This window comes from Erpetoichthys calabaricus, chromosome 17 (genome assembly GCF_900747795.2).
Source record: "Erpetoichthys calabaricus chromosome 17, fErpCal1.3, whole genome shotgun sequence".
Lineage (NCBI taxonomy): Eukaryota > Metazoa > Chordata > Cladistia > Polypteriformes > Polypteridae > Erpetoichthys > Erpetoichthys calabaricus.
Window position 1 is genome coordinate 14,943,001 of NC_041410.2, and position 11,026 is coordinate 14,954,026.

General features: G+C 37.8%; 1 protein-coding gene across 2 annotated transcripts in view; it reads right to left on the minus strand.

Annotated features, from left to right (window-relative positions):
- Nucleotides 1-9,103, minus strand: part of tmod2 (tropomodulin 2) — a 60,003-nt gene extending 50,900 nt beyond the window's left edge. The window contains exon 1 of one of the 2 annotated variants that reach the window (XM_028822411.2): nucleotides 8,725-9,103. The gene's annotated coding sequence lies outside the window, so the exon portion shown is untranslated. The remainder of the gene's footprint in view (nucleotides 1-8,724) is intronic. The other variant, XM_028822412.2, reaches the window with a different exon arrangement.
- Between the last annotated feature and the right edge of the window lie 1,923 nt (nucleotides 9,104-11,026).

The following is an 11,026-nucleotide window of genomic DNA, read 5'->3' on the forward strand; positions in this document are numbered from 1 at the left end:
GCCTACAATGAGGTGAAAAATACCACAGTTGACAAGCCACAATAGACCATGTAATTCACAATTGCACAATTCAGTGTTGTGCTAATAATTCGCAACAAGTCTAGCACATCCACCACCATCATTTCTGCAGTACCTCTTAAAGCCAATTTCAGAAGACTATGTTCAAACTATATAAAAAAAATGAAGGAAGAAAGCTTTGTAATATATAATTCCTGATGGATCAATTGCTTTTCAACAGTATTGTTTCTTGAAATACCACACAAGTTAGTTTATTAAAACACAGAATTAAATATTTCTCCATTTTTACAATTTCCTTGGCATCAGGTTAAAACTGACAGTAATAATGAATGCAAATCATGCTGACATAACAAAGAACCTTAAAGAAAAAACATTCATTTTTAGTAAAAACTATTGCTGGGAAAACATCTTAAGAATAAGGGAAACAATATGTGATCATAGAACAAGAACAATTATTTCTACAGAATAGTTCTTGTATGCAGTCCCCTAGAGCAAAAGATGAAATACTTTTAAATATTACAACATTTCTTTAAACAATGTAGTTAAAACATTTGTGACTTGCACCAGAGCAATCCTAGGGACAAAGAATAATCTAAAATTACAAAGGAAAAAAAAACGTAAAGTTTATCATTGGTATTGGAAGCTTTGTCAAACATCTTTGATACTATTCACAGTTAAAAGTTCACCTAATTAAATGTATTAATTAATATTAGATCACTCAGTCAGTGAAACATTTCTAAGAGAACCATTTGTGTGTTGTCAGGAATGGTGTTCACTGCAGAGTACATTCCGATAATCTTTTTTCAGTAAGAGACTTTCCAAAGCAGAACTCTAGCAACAAAATGAGTGTTTTCCATCTCTGGTTAAACAAAATTCCTGGCAGGCGATTTTTGTTGCAATCAATTTATTAACCAAAGTCTTTTTTGTTTTAAAGTGAATTAGTTTTTTTTTCCTTCTAAAATGTACTACAATGAACTTCACATCTGTAAGAACTACATTACTTGCCAATTTTTCATACCAGCTTAGTCCATTTCAACATTGTTGGGAGCTCAAGCCTGTCTGAGCAGGGTTGATGAAGCAGCACAAGACAAAGACCAGATGCAATTGGAAAGCCGTTATATTGCACAGCACACACACACATATCCGCACTCACTTATACAGGACCAATTTAGAATAAACAAACAGGCAACCAAATATCCTAGTTTATGTATCTTTTTACGGAGATAAAAAAAGAAATATCAAGGGGAAAAAAAAACTATAGACAAAGGGAAGACTGAAAACTCTGTACAGAGTATGACAAGGCCAGTAGTCAAAACTAGACTTCTGCAGCCTTGAGGAAGCAGTGTTGCCAATTGTAACAAAACATCAAAATATAAATAACATTGCCATAGATTTTACCATAGTAAACATTGCACAAATTACATACTTGTAATTCAATTGTAATATTCCATCTGCAATAGATATTCAAATAAATATAGCAGACGTAAAAACAGGTTTAATATTGAGATGATGTTCTCCATCTTGACATCAGAGTTATTTTGTTTTTTTTTTTAAAGTTACTCTAGTATATGTGTTAATGCAACATTCTTGTGGCAAGCTGTACTGCCATTTTAATTTTATTCTACCAGTGATTTTGTGAAATTCATACTGTATCATGTGTGTTTAATTGTTTAGTACCTTGTGGTGGTACATTCTGTAAATTACACTATGGAAATAAGTGATTGTGTCTTTTAATTAAAGTAATACTTCAGATTTCACATGCCAAAAACTGGTATTGAGAAGGCAGATTTAAGGCCAAATTCAGGTTATGCAACCTGAGCGAGTGCCAAGCTTATATTCTAGGTGGAGCCATGTACATGTCAACAGTACAGGATTTTTGGCTGCCCTATAACTGGACAGGATGGATGAGGGGGATAACATTCAGGAACACTCCGACAGGGGTCCCACACATATTCTACACAAAGCTCAGTAGCTGTATTTGTTGTAAACCTTCCCTAGGTTAACTGAATTTGGAGAGCTATGACCTTGTGATGCTGACCTTCTAGCCAACATTTTGGTGGAAAACCTCCGTTTGTATCTTCTGAGGCTAGGGATCAGCACTGGCAATTGGAAGGTTGCCGGTTCGAATCCCGTAAATGCCAATAGGGACTCTGCTCTGTTGGGCCCTTGAGCAAGGCCCTTAACCTACAATTGCTGAGCGCTATGAGTAGTGAGAAAAGTGCTATATAAATGCAATGAATTATTATTATTACTTAGTGGATCTTACTCTGAAACTATTCACTTAGGTCTGTTTGATATCAATAGTACCTCGTTACTTTTACTCCTATTGTTGTTTATAGCAACTCTCTAAAACAGACATTACTATGGCTGAACTGCTACAACTTTTCACCCTGCACTGTCACTTTTCACCCTCCTCCCATCTGGGAAGTGACTAAAGTCCATTCGGACGCACACCTCCAGGTTCAGGAACAGTTTCTACCCAACTGCAATCAGACTCATAAACAATCAGCAACCTTGGGTCACCTCCACTGCTATCTGCACATATACGTTTGCCACTGTCTCTATTTATTCCTAGGATTCTGGTTTTATTTATTTACTTATTTATATTCATTTATTTATTGTGTATTTTTTTTTTTTTTTTTGGTCTATGTTCACTGTCTGCGGGGGCACATGCAAGCAAGCATTTCATTGTACATGGTACTTATACAAATGACAAAGAATTGAAATTGAAATCTTTTCCATGTAAGGTTAATGGTGTTTTGTTCACTTTTATAAATTCCACGGTCTTTCCAAGGTGCTCATCCTACCCCTCAAATACTGCATTCTTGTTTTGAATTGTACCGGTATTGAGATTTTCAAGCTTTTGATTTGAAGACCTGCCTTCTCACTCAAACATTAGTCAGGAGCCCTGCCTTAAATCAAAAATCTCAAATTCACTTGAATGCACTTCACTATCATTCACTGCTGTTACTTACTAGAATCATTCTCTCTTCTGTATTTACATGCTTCCCCTTGGCCATATTATCTGTAGCTATGGACTGGGTTATCATTTTTATGCAGATGATACTCAACTCTACTTCAATGTTAAAAGTGGAACTTCATCAGAGCTTTCTCAGCTCACAACCTGCCTTAGTAAAATTAAAACCTGGATGAAGCAGAACTCTTTAAAATTAAATTGCAACAAAACTGAACTCCTGCAAATTGGGACTAAAATGCAACTTAATAAAATGAGCTCCTTCCCAGTCCATCTTGGCGGTGATCTCATCAGACCTGCCTCTACTGTAAAGAATCTTGGTGTCATTTTTGATTCCTCCCTCTCTTATTCCGCCCACATAAATCACATTAAGAAACTTTCTTACTTTCACCTGCGTAACATATCCCGTGTTCGCTCCTTCCTCTCCTTCTCTAATGCCGAGAAACTTCTCCATGTTTTTATCACATCCTGCATCGATTATTGTAATTCCCTACTGGCAGGTGCCCCTTCTAATCTTATATCACAGCTCCAGCTTATTCAAAACTCAGCTGCAAGAGTCCTTACTCGAACCAGCAGCAGCAAGCACATAACACCCATCCTGCTCCGTCTTCACTGGCTCCCTGTGTCTTACAGAATCAAATATAAAATCCTACTAATAACCTACAAAGCCTTAAATAACCTTGTGCCAAACTACATCAGTGACCTTCTCCATCACTATGTGCCTGCCCGCCCACTAAGGTCCTCTGATTCTGGCAATCTTGTTGTGCCCCACACTAATCTACACTCCATTGGTGACAAGGCCTTCAGCTGTATTGCGCCCAGACTCTGGAATGACCTATCAAAATTAATTAGATCAGCTGGCTCCATGAATCCTTTTAAAAAAACAACTCAAAACTCATCTGTTCAGGAAGGCTTTTAGCTCTACTTGACTTTATTACCCTGTTCTTAGTTTACTTCTCTGTCAAGATGCCAATGTAACCTGTATGTGTGTGTGCTAGACCGTCAATTATGTTGTCTGTTAGGCTTTTTTTTTCTCTGAATTCACTGTCATAATATTCTTTATTTATTTATCTGGTTTGTACAATGCTATATACTGTATACCCTACCCGTTCTTTCTTATATTCTGTAAGTGCTTTGAGCATGGGAAAGGTGCTATATAAATAAAATGTATTATTATTATAATTATTATTAAGCATTTATTAAACACTATTTTAGAAAAATATACAAAAAAGTTGTGACCATATCACCAAATAACTGACAAATGGATTACCTAGCAAGAGTTACATGAGATTTTTTCACAGATGTTGTAATATTGGTGTATTTAATATTTTCAATCCGTCCCCATTAAAGCCCATTGTACCAGAAAGTTTGTTGTTTCTGTTCTCTATGAAAACACAAGATTAACTTTTTTTCATGGCTATCACTACAACACACATTAAGTAGCAGTTTAAAAATATATATACATTTTGGGATGAATATTCCTTTAAGCTCCATGATAACACAAATAACTCTATTTACCCAAGACAAAGTAGGACAGGCAGACGAAACTATATGCACATCGCTCAGCAGTAATATAAAAATACAGATGTACAAAGACAGCACAAAAGAGGAAAAACAAAGCACAAACCAATAAACGTTTGCACAAATGCAAGATCCACAACTACTGCATAAAAAAAAAAAAACACTCAGCGTGCATTGAAAACACAGTGATCAATATATCAGAAAAGGAGTGGAAGGTAGCAAAGCAGAGAATTCACTCGAGTTCTATATGCGCAAAGCATAGAATTATTCAACTAAAAATTATATATCGAGCTCATCTGTCTCGCTTAAAACTGTCCAAAATGTTTCCAGGCCAGGATCCAACCTGCGAGCGCTGCAACCAAGCTCCTGCCTCACTGGGTCACATGTTCTGGGCCTGCACCAAACTAACATCATTTTGGACAAAAATTTTTAAGTGCCTCTCAGACAGCCTTAGTATCACAATCCCTCCTAACCCACTAACAGCTGTGTTTGGTGTCCTTCCAGATGGACTTGAATTGGAGAAGGACAAACAAACGGTGATTGCATTCACTACACTCTTGGCACGCAGACTTATTTTGTTAAATTGGAAGAATCCTAATTCTCCTCTTATAAGTCAGTGGGAAACTGATGTTTTATATTATTTGAAATTGGAAAAAATCAAATTTTCAGTTAGAGGATCTGTACAAAATTTTTTCAAAACTTGGCAGGATTTAATCAATATTATTTTAGAATAAGAGAATTAACTATTATTGTATTTAACTCCCTTCTCCATCTCTTATTTATATAAATATTTACTTCTCCCCTTCTTTTGTCTAATGTTGCCTTATTAAAAAGCTTAAAGAAATTTTCCTTTAGCTAAGCTCTCCTTCTCAGGGGTGGGGTTTGATTTGTTTTCAAATTTGTTGGGTTATAAATGGATCTGTTTGTATGGAATGATTACAATGAAAATTAATAAAATAAAAATATAAAAAAAAAAAAAAAAAAGAAAACACAGTGGCCTAAGAAAATACTCTCAATTGCATATGTCTATTAAAGACTGTTAAGATAAAGACGTATGTAATATATGTAATGGAAGCATTATACAGCCTAATGGCTGTTGACACATAAAACCAATGTCACATTACAAGACTTTACCAGCGATTTTCTGTCATACACTTCACACAGTGAGTTGGGGGCAGTTGTGGCATGCTACTATGATCACCAGTTGTCTAGTATTACATATGACATAATCAGCATCTCACTCTAATTGGTTCGCAATTCACCCTGACAAATTTGAACCAGATTAATTTCACCTTAAATTGTAGGGGAGGGCTCTGCATTCATGAGAGCAGACAAAAAACGAGTACTCATCCAGAAGTACAATGCATATAATGCAGCAATGAGTAATAACAAATGCAGGTGTTTTCAACTTTGCCCTCAGAGGAGAGGCTCATATGTCTGATGTTTTACATACCGAAACAAAAATGGAAAACAGAAAAACAAAGGGGTAGAGATTGGATATGAACTTGCACCAGTAACCTCTTTACCTGAGAAATGGCTCCATCGGGTAGCACGTTATTAAGGGGTGAGCTGCAATACTTTGGAAATGTGAAACTGTGCATGAATGTCACCGCACAGTGTGATTTCTAGTCATGGAAATTGACATGCTCCAGAGACGAGACCAACAACTGCAGTCATCTCCTTGTGATTAAAAGTCACATTAAGCGGACATCAGCTTTACATTACAGCAATGGAATAAGTTGGTAGCTAAACCAGTTCTAGAACAACATCTGATAAGACGGGATGATCTGCATTAATTATGATCTTTTTGGATTTTGCAATCTTTTTATTTTTCTCCCATTGCTTAAAGAGAGTCAAGAGTTAAACATGAAGCACAGATGGCCTTCCCGATTAGTTTATTCAGGGTTCCGGCATTTTCTAAACTGGTGTCATTGCTTTAGCACACCTATTTTCATGGGGCCAGACATGAGTCTCAAAAGAGAATACATGTCTGGGGACAACTTGTTAAAATGTTTGCAGTGAACAGCGGTGAAAACCTCCGCTGAAAAAGCTACTCACACAGTGCTTCTTCTTAAAATACCTGCTTTACATTTCTCCAGTCCATACACTTTAAACCGATGGGGCTTCAGAGAAAGACCAAAAAAACCTAAACAAAAGATGTTGTGCGAAAATAAAAAGCTAAAATGGCAGCCATTAACTCGGGAACTCAGTAGCACAAGGTAACAGAAGCTTAACTAACTAATCTGCATATTGTAATGAGTGCAGCAACAAAACAGACAAACACACATGGATGCAAAGGTCTGTGATACGGTTTGCACAATTGTAGCCAGAAATCCACAATGGGAGAAAATGAATCACTTATCTTAAAATAGTTTTTTATATTGCTAAGCTTTCGACTCCTATCAGGAATCATCATCAGAGAAAAATTATTAAGACATACAGAAATCCAAGGCAATATGTAGCAAATAAGAAGTGGAGGATTGATGAGGAAGAGTTTAGAGGGTGTTGGTAATAAAGTCTTATTTATTGTGTACATGATCTTTTCAAGAATATGGCATATACTGGGTTCATATCCAAATGGCTGTCCAATGAAAATGCCATTAACAGACATGTTTCGGCCAGCCCTCTGGCACGAATAGTATTAGCCTTGAATTTTACCTGTACCGAGTCCAATATAAATGTGTGTGCGATCAAACTTGGATGCATGTATATCAGAGACAGCGGGTTCTTCAGACCACACTGTGATGTTTCTGTATATGTGTAGCAAGTGTTTTTGATGTTCGTCCCATGTATACAGCTGGGCATGAATCACACGGTATGCTGTAAACCCCGTTCTGTGTCTCTGTTGCCAATTTCTTGCTTTTTGCATTACAAAGGACTGAGCACTGATTGCTTGTAGGCTTGTGCGCTATTTTGATGCCTGCTCTGGACAGGATATGTACTGTACCTTCCGATATCTCGTGATGATAAGGAGGTGTGTGCCAGGTGGGATGCAGACCACCGCAGCTACTTACTTTCACGCATTTGAGCAATGCTTCTGTCTGTTAATATCTTCTGTCACTTTAACTACATTATTATAATGCATAACAGCAGCAAATAGAGTTTTGTTAAGCATTGTGTTCTATGGATATATACTATGTGTTATAGCACTGACGCTATATTCTGGCATTGCATCTTTGCATTTCCAATAAGACAGTAATGTTAACTTTAGTTATGCATTTAGGTGGATGATGTGCAGCCTTCTACTGCTGTCGCTAGTCACATTTATCGTTTCAGGTATAGTCCTAATTTTGAGTAGTAGAATCTGCATCTCATTATCAGCTCCCTTAATGGCAGTCCTTTGCACCTCCTTTTGATGGATTGTAACACATCGTTTACTTACAATCTATATCTTGCAGATCATATTTTTTTCGAACACATCTGCTAATTCCTCCAACTTTATATCGACACCTACACGATTGACGTAACTGAACACCAGAGAGCAGACACTGCAGCTGCCGTTCATTGATGCCATCGAATGCGATGTATAATTTTATGTTACAAAAATTGTGTTCACTTGCAAAGGTTTATATTTATTTTCAACACGTGCAATATGCTGTCTGCACACGGACTAGTACAACATGCCCAGTAGCTTCAGCATCCTCAAAAAGGAATAAAACTTGCTCTGATCGTTTGTGTTGTTTTGTTCAGCAGGTCTGTGCTATCCACACAATACAGTCTACAGTTCCGATTACTGTACTTCCAAACCTATAATGTTTCTACACTGTTGAAAAATCGTTTTTACCTTCAACCAACAGACGAAGAAGGAAATGTTTGAAGTAAAAACTCACTACCTTACAGTCTGAAGACGATGAAGAAAAGTAGGAAAAGAGCTCGAAAAGAACTCTGCCCTCAACCCACAAAACGACGTGTCGTTCAGCCCTGACCTGACTGGACTTGTAACGTCTTATCTATTCACACAAGCACACACTAATCCACACCTGACCTGGCGGTAAGCCGGCGTTCACCTACCCACCCTACTTACAGAGTTTCGATGGCTAATAATTCAATGCCTGGATAAAAAAATATTTCCTAACCGATCCAATAATCGTCAACGCGAAGGCTAACACAAGTATACATGCGCCAAACTGCACAAACAAGCCCTCTTTAAAACTACAAAGACTGCAAGTTAAGCCATGACAGCGCCCTGCTTTAACGTCTTCGGCTCTCACCTCACTCGCAGTGACGTCACTGCGTCTCGTCCCGGTGTCGCTCTCCAATGGCGTGTCAACACAAAGTACGACGTTGTCTTCCAGACGCAGTTATTCCGAAGAAATGTACAAAAAATAGAGATAGGTATTTACGGACACCCAGATGGTACTAACTTAGTAAGTGTCACACAGGTCCCAGGTGCAACTCCGGATGTCCACGCTGATTGCAACCTTCAGCGTAACTTCTTCCCGCCCATTTACCTCTTGTAGATTGATGTTAAGACCTCCGCAAAAAAAAAAAAAGTTCACTGCCTAGCGCATTTACTTCACAATCCACCACTGTAATAATAGAGTTTCTACACTCACTTGTCTAAGCTTCGTGCATTTTAAACCATCCTAAAAAAAAACCTTCCGCTTGACCGTAGCAAAGCCTACTGGGAACACCGGGTCGCGCAAAGCCTCGTGGGTGTTGAAGTTTTTCTAGCACGTGGTTACATGTGAAATACAGTATCCTCGATTCTTCAACCTGCCCCCAGCATCAGACGCTAACCACCCAAGGAGGATTTCCAGGGTCCCCCTAGGTACTAGTAAACGTGCATAATATATAATTATATATTTATTATTTATATATAATATGTATTTTACATATTATTTATATATTATGTGTATGTATATATATATATATATATAGAGAGAGAGAGAGAGAGAGAGAGAGAGAGAGAGAGAGAGAGAGAGAGAGAGAGAGTAGAGAAAAGCCAAGCAAAATGACACCTTTTATTGGCTAACTAAAAAGATTACAATATGCAAGCTTTCGAGGCAACTCAGGCCCCTTCTTCAGGATTACCTATTTAATATATATATAGTGTGCAAAAATATGAACACACACGCACACACACACACACACACACACACACACACACACACACACACACATATATATATATATATATATATATATATATATATATATATATATATATGTGTGTGTGTGATATATATATATATATATATATATATATATATATATATATATATATATATATGTGTGTGTGTGTGTGTGTGTGTGTACATACAATGACCTCCATAATGTTTGGGACAACAACATATTTTTCCTTGATTTTCCTCTCTGCTCCACAGTTCAATATTATAAATCAAACACTTCAGACATAATTTAAGTGCACATTGCAGACTTTCATTTAAGGAAGGGTCTTTGCATTCATTTTGAGAACACATCATGGTGAAATGACAACATTTTTCCACATTACTCCTCCATTTCAGGGCACCATAATTTCTGGGACAATTGGCATCACAGATGTTTGAAATTCCTCAGCTGTGTTTCATAGCTTCATAAGATACCTCAGCTTGCTTCTGTCCTTTGAAGTCTGTAGTTGCCATTTTACAACATGAGGACAAGAGCTGTGCCAATGAAAGTCAAAGAGGCCATTATAGGCTAAAAAACAAGAATAAAACCTTAAGCGACATCGGTACAACTTTAGGATGACCTAAATTGACTGTCTGGAATATCATGAAGAAGAAAGAACACACAGGTGGGCTCAGTAATAGCAAAGGGAATGCTGATGACAGAAGAATCCTCACTATGGTAAAGAAAAAGCCTCCAAACGCCTGACCAACAGATTAGAAACTGTCTTCAGGAGGCAGATGTGGACATGTCAGAGATGACTATCAGAAGAAGATTTCATGAACATAAATACAGAGGGCACACTACAAGATGCAAACCACTAGTTAGCCACAAACAGAGGATGACCTGATTACAGTTTGACACACTTAACCTTCACTGATGATGGAACTGCTGACAGCAGTCACACAATGAATTCTGAGGTGTGTAGAAACATCTGATCTGCTCAGATTCCAGTAAATGCCTCCATACTCATTGGACGACGCTTCATCCTACACCAAGATGATGATTCAAAAATACTGTTGAGGCACCACAGGAGTTTTTTAAAGCTAAAAATTGAAAATTCTTGAATGTCCAAGCCAGTCCATCCATCCATCCATCCATTTTCCAACCCGCCGAATCCGAACACAGGGTCACGGGGGTCTGCTGGAGCCAATCCCAGCCAACACAGGGCACAAGGCAGGAACCAATCCCGGGCAGGGTGCCATCCCACCGCAGGTCCAAGCCAGTCACACAATATAAATCCAATTGAGCAGGTCTTCCATATGCTGAAGAGAAAACTTTAGGGCACAATCCTCCAAAACAAGCAGGTGCTGAAGATGGTTGCATTAGATGTGTGGCAGAGCATCACCAGTGAAGATCTTCAGTACCTGGTGATGTCTATGAATCACAGACTTCAAGCATTCA